The 14171-nt window shown below is 42.1% G+C and overlaps 2 pseudogenes; both read left to right on the plus strand.

Moving 5' to 3' along the window:
- The first annotated feature begins 861 nt into the window (after positions 1–861).
- On the plus strand, positions 862–1875 carry LOC118607726 (annotated as a pseudogene).
- Positions 1876–11147: 9272 nt separating this feature from the next.
- LOC118607968 lies at positions 11148–11266 on the plus strand (annotated as a pseudogene).
- Positions 11267–14171: the final 2905 nt, after the last annotated feature.

The following is a 14171-nucleotide window of genomic DNA, read 5'->3' on the forward strand; positions in this document are numbered from 1 at the left end:
CCCCAGATTTAGAATGTTACATTACTGTAGTAGGGTACCTGTGCCTAACATGTGTAAGCATGATTCTGCTTATTGTATCATGCATGTGTGGCAGAATGCCACTATTGTTCTTGGACATATATAAAGCCCATGTGGTCCACTAATGGAGCAGAAGCACACTTCTCACAATAAAGTAGGTGCCTTCCATTTCATTCACATCTCAGTCCCTCGTGGGTTCTTTCAACTGAGTGTCTCACTGCCAAAACCTTCCCTTTTCGATCAGCTCGGCACTGACATGCAGAGTAGCTGACAGGATGAGGTGAGTACAGCCCCCAGCACTTCAGAGACAGTCCCTGGGTGGAAGATACCTGGGTGGCCCTTCGCCTCCTAGTCATATCCCGTGCCCATATATCTTGCTATGTAGATGCCACCAGAGGATTGGGATGGAGTGAAGCTGTATCCAGAGGATGTCTGGAAAGCCCTGGAGATGTTGAAGCCAAATTTTCTGACTGCTCACCGGGAGGCAGCGGGTCAGGTGGCCTGGATGTTCTTGGCAGTGCTACGGCAAGCCAGCCTAGAGGTTCAGGACCAGGCTCCGCGGGTATAGCAACTATAACGTCAGGAAGATGCTCTGGAAAGATGACTGGCAGCAGCGGAATGCATGCTGTGGAACTCTGACAGGTCGCTGCCATCGTCCTGGTCTGGGAGCCCACCCACGACACCGCAGCAGGCGCAGCCAGAGATGTGGCAGCAGGTGGAAGTGGAACAGCCATTAGCCCCGAAGTGGGGGTGGGGGAAAGTTGGCGGCACCTCCCAGGCTAAAAAGCATACCACCTTTATCTAGTACACCCCCACCAGACTCTGGGACCTGACAAAACAGGTATGGCAGAGAGCCGAGGGTGGCTGCTGTGGCTATGGGATTACGGGGCCAAATGGACTGAATTATCTCCGGAAGAGATGGCTCAGTTGGCCTCCATAACAGTGATACAGTCTCTCTGGCAGTGCCTCCTGTGTATGGCACAGGGCGCAGGTAATCACTCCGTAATTAATTGGCTCATGTCTGTTGCACTGACACTGTGGGCTGACCTGGGGGAGCTGCCAGAGAAAGTGAGCAGATGGGCCATGTACTTAGATCTGGTCCAGATAATTCGGGAAATGGCATGGAACAGATGATGTTTCACACCCAGTATACTAACCCCGATGAAGAACTATTTACAACTCCTATGAAGGATTTGATTTTGACTTCTGGCCCTGCTGGTACTTTTGGCACCATGGTGGCACTGCTGGCCCCTTATGTGGATAGGCAGATCCACAAGGTAACTTATGCTATGGTCGGATTGGGGGATGTGGAAGTGAAAAGCAAGAAGCATTCCACCTAAGTGTGCCCAGAACCGCCCCCTGCACTCCCAAACTAGCCAATGCACAGATGGAGGCATGGATGAAAAAAGGGAGCAGAGCAGCTCCCAGATCATTCATCTGTGAAAGTGAACTGCAGGCAGATGTGGTTTGATCTCCTCACAGCAGGGGTCACTGCAGAAAAGATTGAGCAGCAACATAATGAAGTGCTGCTGGCGCTGTGGAATCACCTGCACCCTGACCAGCAATTCACTCTCATTCCTGGGAAAGCCACACCCCATGAGGTGCAGCTGGCCAATTATCTCCAAGATTAGGGATTCTGCCACGACACCCGGTTGGTGGGTAAGCTGGTTGACCCAAGGCTGCATGTGGAATTGACTATATATTAGTCACCCTGCAATGTACAGAGGGTATTAACGCTAGTGGACACAGGTGCTGACAGCACCCTGCTTTATGGGAATCTGGACAAGTTTTCTAGACCCACTGCAACCATGGAAGGCTATGGGGGTCGAATCATTTGCATGCAACAGGTTACTGTGACACTGGGTATTGGCAGATTTCCTTGGAGGTACCGAGTGTACACATCGCCCATACAGGAGTACATTTTATGGACTGATGTTTTGCGAGGCTTGATTAAATACCACTGCAGTGAATTCTGCCTTTGCATCTGGGCAGTGAAAACTATTATCCATTCTCCGTTGGTGTTGTCCCAGGCTACCTTGGTAGTGAACACAAAACAGTATTTCCTGCCTGGTGGCCATGAGGAAATGGAGCTCATGGCTTCATCGTGCAGCTGGAAGAAGCCAGTGTTATTTGTCCTGCTGATAGCCTGTACAACTCCCCTATGTTGCCAATACAGAAGCCTGATGTCTCCTGGTGCATGAAAGTTGACTATCAGGAGCTGAACAAGGTTGTGCCACCCCTGCGTGCTGCCATGCCTATCATCATGAACATTATGAACTGATTGTCACATGAACTTGGATGATACCATTATGTGGTGAACTTGGAAAATACCCTTTTCTTTATTGCCATAGCCCTGGAAAGTCAAGAACAGTTTGCCTTCACCTGGGAAGGGTGACAGTGGACATTTCTTGTCCTTCCCCAGACCTATCTGCACAGCCCTACCTGTGTCATGATGTTGTGGCTCAAGATTTAGCCATGTAGAAATGACTGCCCGCAGTACACTTGTATCATTACATTGATGACAGAATGCTAGCCTCTGATCGTATTACAGAACTAGAAGCAGCAGCAACCAGCCTATGAGAAGCTCTTGCTGACTAGGGTTGGACAGTCAATGAGGACAAGATCCAGGTACCTGGGTAATCTGTCAAATTCTTGAGAGTTGTCTAGTTGGGTAAGATAAAAGTAATGCCGGGGGTGGTGTTTGATAAGCTACAGACATACCCAACCTGAGACTAAGAAGCAGCTCCAAACCTATTTGAGACTGCTGGGGTATTGGAGAGGATTCACTCCCCATTTGGCCCCCTTGATGTGACCCCTGCACCATCTAGCATGACGGAGTGCCCAGTGGGATTGAACTTCTGAGATAGAAGAGGCCTTTAAGGCCACAAAGCAAGCTATAGCACAATCCCGAACATTGCATGTAGTAGATCCAGCTCTCTTATTCCTGCCTACAATGCAGGTAGATGGTGCAGGGTTTGAATGGGGCTTGTGGCAGAAGCACGGTTCCTGGAAGGTACTGATAGACTTCTCGTCCCAATTGTGGAAAGGCACGAAAGTGTGGTATTCTCTGATAGATAAACAACTGGCTGCCATATGTGCCGTCCTTCTGGCCTAGGAGTCCATCACTGGCCCTAATACTGTAACCGTGCAGTCCACGTACCCCGTGTACGGGTGGCTGTGGTTCTGGGTGAAGACTCCCTGTATGGGAATTGAAAGACCCTTACACTGACCAAGTAAGGGGCGTACCTCAAACAGCAGGCGCAGTTCTCTGCGAGTCCCCTGTCAGCTCAACTGCACTCCCTATTGGGACCAGTGCAGTTTCAGGCAGAGCTCCTGGCGGAGACTGCTGAAATGGGAGACTTACCGAGTCCCTATGTAGAGGGTCAGGCTCTCATCCCTGAGGATGCCTGCTATACAGACGGCTCTTGCCATAGGCAGCTCCTGACATGGGCTGCCGAGTCATTGCAGATGTCCACAGAAACCATTTGGCATGAAACTGGTGCTTGGCAGTCCACTGGGCGGGACTTCACAATGTGTGGTTGGTCCTCACGAATGAAACTGATCCAATGCACGTCTGCACCAACAGTTGGGCTGTGTATCAAGGTCTAACTCTGTAGCTGCCCTGGTGGGCTGCACAGGAGTGAATGATAGGTCATCGCCCTCTATGGGGCCAGGGGTTGTGGAAAGACCTCTGGAAGTGGAGTCTTCAGCAGGGGTCCACCATATACCATGTCCCCAGCCATTGGTCATTACAGGCCCTGGCCAATAATGCAGCTGATGCACTGGTACAAGTTCACTCCACCCGTGTACTGCCAGTTCCAGCGGACATTGGCCCCTGGATCCACCGAAAACTGGAGAACATAGGGGCCTATACCATGGAACAGGTAGCAATGCAACGGAGGCTATCGTTGACCTGGGCACAAGCACAACTTGCCATATCATAATGACACTGGTGTGCTGAGCTACACCCAGAGAGACAGCAGGTAAAGAGTACCCCAGGAGTGGTGCCCTTTGGGGCTATGCCATTCTAGGAATGGCAAGTAGACTATATAGAGCTTTTACCCACAGACTGGGGACGCCACTGTGTTCATGGGTGTGGACACGGCCACTGGCCTAGGGTTTGTACGGCCAGTGGCAGCTGCTTATCAACGCCATGCTGTGAATGCATTGGAGCACCTCCCAGCCTCCTATCGCCGGCTCTTATTAGTCACCAATGATAGAGGCACTCGCTTTACAGGGCAGGAGGTATCGACCTGGGCCTGCACCAATGATGTGTGGTGGCAGTTACATGTTTATTGCCCACAGACAGCTGGAATGGTAAAACGATTCAGGGACTTGCTGAAAGATAAACTGTGCACCTCGGGCCCAGGCTGGCATCATTGGTACACTAACCACCCACAGGCTATACGTCTTCTGAATGAGCAGCCTCGGCAAACAAGGTTGTCTCCCTTTGACAGGGTTGTAGCAGGCTTGCTGCAGGCTATCAAAGTGTGTCTAGGCATGGCTGCTAAAGAGATCTTGCCCCGGGCTTACCAGAGAACTTTGCTCTTGCCAGCCCCAGAACATTTGGTAACAGGTAAACAGGCTGCCTGGTCATGACCCTGGACTATACGAGTAACACAGGAGCCATAGATAGCTCTGGTGGAGCCCTGGGGACAGGACTTACATAATGGGTTGTGGGTAGAACCCTGGGTTTTTATTTGGCCCATGCCCTTGCAAGTGTCACTCCCAATGACTATGGAACATTCATTGTTAGTGGAGAGTTTTGTCCTTAGCTTCTGGCCCATTCCTCTCTATACCATAATGCCGGTGGAAACTCCCTGGCCTGCTACCCTTGGAGAAACTATCCAGTATCACAGGTCAGGGGCAGCTCTTCTCCCAGCTACCCTTTTGTCTTAAGATAGACAAGTGTCCTGTGTTCCCCTGACAAGGACAGGACTTGCCTCTAATGGCCTTTTTGTCTGATCTATCTTTTCGCCCAGGTTGACAACTGAGAACAGTGTCACATCCTGTTCTCAAGTGTTTGTTGTTATCCACAATGTTTCCTACTGTTAGGTGTGTAATGAACTGACAATGGAAGTGGCTGAGGAATTGCTATGGTGCATTACTCCAACCATGGCTGAGAATTGGATGTGGCTGTGTACCTGGAACACCACACCTGAATGGGACCAGTGACAATGGGTCACAGAAGCACTACTCTGCTGAAACCATCGCAGTTCTCCACCCATCACACGCTATGCCATTTCCAGTGAGTGGGGATGGCTAGTGAGGGAACAAGTGGAATTGTGGGAACAGGATCCCCATTGCATATAGCAAGTGAGATCTCTGTCGAACTGTGTTGCGGGGTGGCTACTTGCCGAGATGTGTACTAACACCACCCTTTCCAACATTCCCAAGGTCTGGTGGAATGGATGATGTTATGTCAGTACAGAGCCTACCGACTGGCTACCTGTAGGGTATCTTTTGATCTGCAGGCATTATGGCTGGCCCTACTTGCTTGCTGATTGTACTGGCCGTTGTACCTGGGGACGTCCATATTCAGCTGGACATGTATTACCTACTTTGCCCCAATTGCCTCATAATTGGGATCCTGTATATCACCACTGGAATTGGCAGAAATGGGCAGCATGGTGGTTTTACCCTCTGATGTTATTCATTCTTATGGTGGGATCCATAGATGAAGACTTGCAGGTAGAAGCTTTAGCCCAGCACACTACACAGGCATTGAATGTTACACATCAGGCTATAACCCTTTTAATAGGTAAAACCACACAAATTCAGAAAGTAGTTCTGCAAAACCCTATGGCCCTTGACTTCCTAACTGCTGCTCAGTGTGACACCTGTGCCCTACTCCACGTAGAATGCTGTCTACATTCCTGATCATGGGAATCAGGCACAGGCAGCCCTCCAGGAAATAGATGCTGAAGTCCAAGCCATCCATGCCCTGGAAGAAGACCCCTTGACAACTTGGTGGAATTCCTTGGGGTCCTCCTAGCAGTAGCCACCCCAGCCCTTGTAACGTATAGCCTGGTAGTGTTTTGTTGTTCTTTATATTTTTGTTGTGGATTATGGGCCCAAGGCAGCACCCCCTCCCCGGGCCAGATCCTGCAACGCAACCCTGTACAGGTGGAATGTGGACCACAAGTCTGGCTTTTCCCAGGTCTGGCTATGATCCAGACTTGCAGCTAGGAATAGGACCCCAGATTTAGAATGTTACATTACTGTAGTAGAGTGCCTGCACCTAACATATGTAAGCATGATTCGGCTTATTATATCACACACGTGTGACAGAATGCCACTATTGTTCTCTGTCATATATAAAGCCCATGTGATCCCCTAATGGAACAGAAGTGCGCTACCCACAATACAGTTGGTGCCTACCATTTCATTCTCATGTCAGCCCCTGTGGGTTCTTTCAACTGGGTGTCTCACCACCGAAACCTTCCCTTCTCAATTAGCTTGGTGCTGACTTCCTTAAGTTTAGTACCTATATCTTCTTTTATGTAGTTTATTGTTTCAGTTCTTATATTTAGTTCTTTGATCTATTTTGATTTAATTTTTGTATATGGTGGCAAGTAGTCCAGTTTCATTCTTTTGCATTTTGCTTTTCAATTTTCAAGAAAATATTATGGTGATTACCAGAGGGGAAGGGAGTGGAGAGTAGAAGAGGGTAAAGAGGGTCAAATTTTTGGTGAAGAAAGGAGATTTGACTTTGGGTGGTTAAAACAATGCAATATACAGATAATGTGTTATAGAACTGTACACTTGAAACTTTTGAAATTTTTTATCAAATGATCTCAATAAATTGAATAAAAGTAATAAAAATCATAAAAATATAAGCTACCCGCTAACATAAAAATATAATCTCAATATGAAATATATACCAGCTGATATAAAAATGGGATATATTTCTTCTATCAAAATAACAATTAAAGAAAAATATACATTATCTTGGTGAGTATTCAGGGAAACAGGCTCTGCTGAATTATAAATTGGTACCTTTCAGAAAGGCACTTTTTTCAGCAGTGATATTTCTAGAAATATATCCTAGATTAATTATAGTGCTTAGGGTTCTTCTGGAAAGCTTATCCTCAAGGGATCAAACTTGACATTCCTTTTAGCAACATGAGTCTATGATGAAGTCCCTGACATATTGGTATGGATGAGTTTGAATATTTGCGCTTTAAAAGAGAATCAGAGACAAGTCAATGCTCCACCAAAAGTCCAAAATGTGTGATTTTAAATACTTTAGCAATGTGTACTTTTTCTGACACCCCTCAAATTATACAATCATCAACAGCAAGTATTAATTAAGTTATATTTTATGTTAGACACTGAGTATGCAGGTAGACACAAACTTTGAGTAAATCTAATATAATAAGGAGAAACAAGCCTTAGATTTTTAAAGAGAAATAGTTGTTTTGTATTTATGTGATATTCTGAGTCTCAGCAATAAAAACCACAGTAACTGATACTAGAAGTCACCTGTTTGCTTGAAAATTACAAGAGCCAGGTGCTATCAGTATGCATCATGTGTACTAACATATGTGAAATGTTAATCTGACACAATTCTGGATGATAACAGCAAGAATAAAATTGAGTGATTACTTATTATATTTTAACTTTACACATAGAGATGTATGGGAGTTCATGTTTCTGTGTGTGTGTGTGAGAGAGAGAGAGACAGAGACAGACAGAGACAGAGAGACAGATTGAGTGAGAGAGAGAGGAGGAAGAGGAGAAACAGAGATAGGTAGTGAGATAGGGTGAGTAGGGTGAGTCAGAAAACAAGTCAGGGAGAGACATAGACGAAGGCACCATGGAACAAAAAAAAATAAGAAAAAGAGGCATGGAAACAAAGTGTTAGAAATCAGAGAAATGCACATTAAAATGACAAAATACTTATTTCTAGTCTTTTCAAATTAGGCAAGATTTTTTTTAAAGTAAAAAATAAAATAATGATAAAACTGTTGACATAATCCAAATTGGTATACTCTGACATCTTTAACGCCACATTAGAGATGTTCTTAAGGCTTTAATGACAAAGTAGTCTCTAATGTCAAGTGAGAGCAAAACAGTATCTGGTGGACTGTATTGCTAAGACATAGACATGATGAGGAATTATGTGCTGCATTTTGATACAACCCAGAATGTGGAAACAACCACAGATTGTGTTATCATGTAAAGACCATACAATTTGGAGGCAGATAAGCTGAGTCTGAATCCTTACTGGCTCTTTAATTTGGCTTACTTCACTTAACTTCTCTGAGTTTATTTCCTAATTAGAAAAATGGGGTTAATAACAATATTTATCTCTAACAACCATAGCAAAGATTAAATAAGTTTATGAATAAGCCATTTATAAAAGGCAAAATCACTATAAAATGTTATTTTTAGAGAGAATTTTTACATTAACTAACATAATAAAAAAGAGCATTTCTTTCAGCTCTGCATTTTAACTTCTAGGAATTTAGCTTAAATAACAATTAAGGATACAAACAGATTTAGCTATAAGGATGCTCATCACAGTATAGTTTATAATAACAAATTATTATTGCCAACTTAAATGATGCTATAAACTTCTATCTATACAATTAAGTGAATAAATACAATCTGGACATTTAAAATGGTGTTGTAAAAATAAAAAACATAAAATAAATGAAATGGTATCATAGATGGTTATTTACACAAGATATTCATGATAAACTGTTAATTAAGATTAATAGATTATTAACATTAATATTATATTTCAAATTTTAATGATTTTCATGGATGCGCTGATAGCAAAATTATGAATGGTTTATATTTTCTTTCATTCTTCCTCCTTTTTTTCTTTCTCTTTTTCTCCTTTCTCCTTTCTTTCTTTCTTTCGTTCTTTCTTTCTTTCTTTCTTTCTTTCTTTCTTTCTTTCTTTCTTTCTTTTTCTTTCTTTCTTTCTTTCCTTTCTCTCTCTCTCTCTCTCTCTTTCTTTCTTTCTTTCTTTCTTTCTTTCTTTCTTTCTTTCTTTCTTTCTTATTCTTGCTTGCTTATTTTCTTGCTTACTTGCAGTCTTTCTTGCTGTCTTCCTTTCTGCTCATTTTATCTAAAAATATTTTCTAATGGAGCATAAAAATTTCTGTTAACATTGGAAAGAAAAAATTTTTAAGTAAAGAAGAAAAGAAAGTAATCCTACGAGAGAAAATAGATTTTAAAAAAGAAACTTTGAAGAATGATCATACTGAAGAAGATACTTGAAAACTTATAATCACATCTATCTCTTCAAAGCTTAAAACATGTTCATTAAAAGAGTGTTCTGCTTACTAGCCTAATCAAGGCAGCTTGTAAAAGGAATTATTCTCTCAAAATGATCCTTTCTACCCTCTTCACACATAATTTTAATAAATAGTTTATCTCAAGGCTGAAATAAAACTGGAAAATAGTCCTTCACCAACCTATTGCATAGTCTAAAATAAGTTAAGGAACTTCTCTATTTTTTCTTTCTATATTTCTGACAAATACTAAGAGTAAACTTAGATTTGTTGGCATAATTTTGACAGTGGCTAAAAAGCATTAGGCATCAGTAAAAGTTTTAACCTAAAAGACATTTGGTATGAAGTCTCACCTCTCTTCATTTATACCCAAAGTGAAAATTTGCATTTACCTTCAGATGCAAAGCCAGTCATGAATGATGCTGCATTTTCACATTCTCAGGTCTCCATATATCTTCTCTGCTGCTTGCTTTGCCTCAGTATTAAAACACAAAATGCACAAGTTCTTCCAAAGTCCTAAAGTAAACTCTCACCATTGTTTGGGAGTCTCCATATTGAAGACAACAAGGACAATATCCCAGGACACTGGACTGTGAGCCCAGTCTATATATATATATATATATATATATATATATATATATATATATATATATATATATATGAAAGATGGCTATTTTAAGGCATAGAATTCTCCTACATTCCTATAGCATGTATAAATGTTGAGTCTTTATGAAATAAGACTATATACACATATTATATTTATAATTTTATATTTGTAAACTAAATATACAAAACATTATGTTGTACACCTGAAACTAATATAAAGCTATATATCAATTGTATATTAATTTTCAAAAACTCAAAAAACTAGGACTGGAAGGGAACTCTTCAACATGATAAAGAGCTTTGATAATACATCTATAGATAATATTACAATTAATGGTAAAAAACTGAAAGCTTTTTTTAAGTTCAAAAAGAAGTGTGTCTACTTTCGCTACTTCTATTCAACATTGTACTGGAAGTTCTACCTAGAAAAGTTATACAAGATAAGTATATAAAATCATCTAAATTGGAAAGGAGGAATTGAAACTATATTTGCAGATGACATGTTTTTATATATAGAAATTATTTTTAAAAATCTGTTTTAAAGCCCTATCAGAGTTATTAACTTAATTTACCAAAGTTACAGGATACAAGATTAACATGAAAAAATTAGTTATATTTTTATGCATTAGCAATGAACAACCCAAAAAGAAAATTAAGAAAAAGTTCCATTTATGATAACATTAAAAAGAATAAAATACTTCAGAATAAAATTTAACCAAGTTTCAAGGTTCAAGAGTTGTGCATTAAAAAACACAAAACATTGCTGAAATTTAAAAAGATAAAGAAACGAAAGGATTCCTATGTCTATGGATTAGAAGACATATTAGTGTTAAGATGGCAATATATGCCAAAGCAATCTACAGATTCTATGCAATTTCTATAAAAATTCCAATGACTAATTTTTGCAGAAATAAGATAGTTAATGTTAAAATTTATATGGACTTGCAAAGGACACCGAATAGACAAAACAATCTTGAACAAGAAGAACGAATTTGAAGGACTCACAGATCTAAATTTCCAAAGTTATGACAAAGCTATAGTAATCAAAACAGTGTGGTACTAGCATAGGAATAGATATATAGATCAGTGGAATAGAATTGAGAGTCCAGAAGTAATATCCCATGCCTATGGTAAACTTATTTTTGACAAGTTTGTCAAAACCATTCAATGATGGAAAGAAAAATTTCAACAAATAGTTTTGGGACAACTTGGATCATATACAAAAATGAACTCAAGGTTCTAGTCAAAGTGGACTAGGTAAAAGTAGGGATTGCAGTCTATGGCCATACCACCCTGAACATGCCAAATCCCATCTGATCTTGGAAGCTAAGGAGGGTCAGGCCTGGTTAGTACTTGGATGGGAGACCACCTAGGAATACCAGGTGCTGTAGGCGTTCAAAAAAAATAAAGTAGGGATCGCCTTCTCCCAGAAATGCATTAAAATTACAACCAAATTTTAAACTAACAACCTGGAAGACCACCTGAAGTCTAGCTGATCATAACAAATGCATCTGAAGATACAAAGAAAAGCTACATTGATACCAATAAGAGGGACAGAGACATGAAGCAGGCTGGTCCCATACCTGAGTGTGGCAATTGAGCACTGGGAGGGAGAGTGTGGCTTAAGAGGCCCCACAAAGGGAATAAAATGCCTTAGCCCTACACAGGGCTCCCTAGCCCAGGGTTTTAGTCCCAGGAGGGAAAGTTCCTACAAAATATGACTATAAGAATCAGTGGGGATTGTAGCCATCTGCATGAGACAGAAGGAACGTGAAAACCCAGACATCCCCCTTAAAGGGCTCATGCACAGATTCACTCACTTGTAGACACTCACCCCAGGTTCTGGAGGAGAGTCAGCTGCATGAGAGGCATAGGAGACATATGGGGAAAGACCAAGTTTGGTGGTGCCAGAGCTAGGGCTGAAGGGACAGTTGCCATTGTCTCTTTGTCGGGCCACCCTCTGGAGCAGTTTACAGATGGTGCCATCCTGCCTGTGTTGAGCCCTCACCCTGCATGGCCAATTATAAAGCTGCATTAACCCAGTGAGTTCAGCCTGCTCCTCTCATGTCTCCCTGGGATCCTTCTCCACTCAACCCACAATATGCCTGCTGTGGGCCTGTTGCCAAGCAGCCAGCCCCACCTTGTACCTTCCTTGAGCTTTGCATTCATGGGCAGGCAGCAACCCTCAGCTTGTAGCTGCCTGCATGAAGCCTGCACATTATGGGGGAGACTTTTGGTGACAAGCCACTGGTATCAGCCCAAACTGCAGTGTCTCTTGTGAATATCACTGGCAGATGGTAGCAGGCTCTGTTGTCATCTGTGACTTTTGCAGGAGCCCTTAGGTTCAACTCTGGGTTCAGCTCTGACATTGGCCTGACAGAATCGGCTCGCTCTACTCTCTGTCTCTCTGAGACTCTACACCACCCAACTCACAAATTTTCCATGGTGGGCCTATTTCTGGGCAGCCAGCCCCACCCTGTGATTTCCCTGAACCACGAATTTTACAGCAACAAAAGCCTTCAGCTCAGGCGGCCCGCACATGGTCGGTACATTCCAGGAGAGACATTCAGAGGCAGGCCATAAGCCACTCCCTGAGCTGTGGTATTTCATGAACATATCTTAGGCCTGAGGAAGGCAGCAGTTGACCTTGCTGTAATCTGAAACTTTTACAGGAAGCCACAGATTCAGCACTGGAAAAAAATTCTAATTCTGCATTGGCTGCATGAAATCTGTACACTTTACACTAGTGACTCCCTAGGTCTGCAACCCACCCATCTCCCATATCATCCAAAGGATCTTTAAACTGTGGAGTCTTATAGGCAGCTGGAAGATAGCCTCAGTCTTTGCCATACACTGGTCCTTTAATTGAACCACCCCAGGGCATGGTACTGGAGGAAAAAAACCTGGGTTCACAGCATACTTCCCATTTGCTACCAGACACAGCATAGGCAGTAACCATTTGTGGATTGCTTTGTACGTCTTAACAGGTAACTCAGAACAATAAAAGCCCTTGGCCTACATAATAATCCTCTCCCAGGAGGTCCCAGAACTAACATACCAGAGGCTGGCATCAGACCACAATAGAGCACCACCTGACTAGCCTTATAAGCAGAACATCCAAAGGGTGGTCTCAATAAGTACACAACCCTGCTGAAGTGAATCCAACTGTATGGAATCAATGCTCACACAGCAGCTCATACCCTGTGGGTGTGGCCAATCCCCACAGTCAGTCAGCCTGAGATTCAATCCCATCCACGGACATGGTAACAGCAATCAAGGTTTGGCTGCAACAGGAGAATACTCACAACCTACTCAATTAAGACATTCAGAGGCCTTGATCAGGTAGGCTATGCCACTGAACCACACAGGACACCTACTGCATAAGGCCACCTGGCAAAGGCTATGAGATATAACAAATTTTCCTAATACCTAGAAATAAAACAGAGAGGCAACTAAAATCAGAAAAAAAAACATAGACATGGCACAAATAAAACAACAGGCAAAAACTCCAGAAAAAAATACTAAAGAAAATGGAGGCAAGCAACCTACCAGAGACAGTTCAAAATACTAGTTATACGGATGCTTAATGAACTTAAGGGGAGAATAATGATGTCAGTGAGGACTTCAACAGAGAGATAATAAACATAAAAAGGACAAGGAAACCAAAAAAAACCACTCAGAAATGAAAAAACACTATAAGGAATCGATAGTATATTAGATAAAGTGGATGATTGAATCAGTGAGTTGGAAGATAAAGTAGCAGAATACACTAAATCAGAACAGTAAAAAGAAAAAAAGAATTTTTAAAAATGAGAAAAGTTTAAGAGACCTCTGGGACAATATTAAACACACCAATATCTGAATCATAGGGGTACCAGAAGAAGAGAGAGAGCAAGGGATTCAGAACCTATTTCAAGAAATAATGACTGAAAACTTCCCTAACCTGGTGAAGGAATAGATATACAAGTCCAGGAAGCATAAGAGTCCCAAACAAGAGGAACCCTAGAAAATCCACATAATTAAAATGACAAAGAGATAATTTTTAAAGTAGCAAGAGAAAAGCATTTAATTACCTACATGAGAGCTCCCATATGACCATCAACTGATTTCTCAACAGACATTTTGCAGGTCAGAAAACTGGCAAGAAATATTTAAATTGATGAACATCAAGAACCTACAACCAAGAATATCTAGCAAGGCTATCAAATAAAATGTAAAGTAAGTTAAGAGCTTCTAGAGAAATTCATTACCAACAAGCCAATGTGAAAAAAAATGTTAAGGGTGTATCTGTTAAAAGAA

Source organism: Rousettus aegyptiacus, unplaced genomic scaffold (genome assembly GCF_014176215.1).
Source record: "Rousettus aegyptiacus isolate mRouAeg1 unplaced genomic scaffold, mRouAeg1.p scaffold_m13_p_9, whole genome shotgun sequence".
In the NCBI taxonomy this organism is placed as follows: Eukaryota; Metazoa; Chordata; class Mammalia; order Chiroptera; family Pteropodidae; genus Rousettus; species Rousettus aegyptiacus.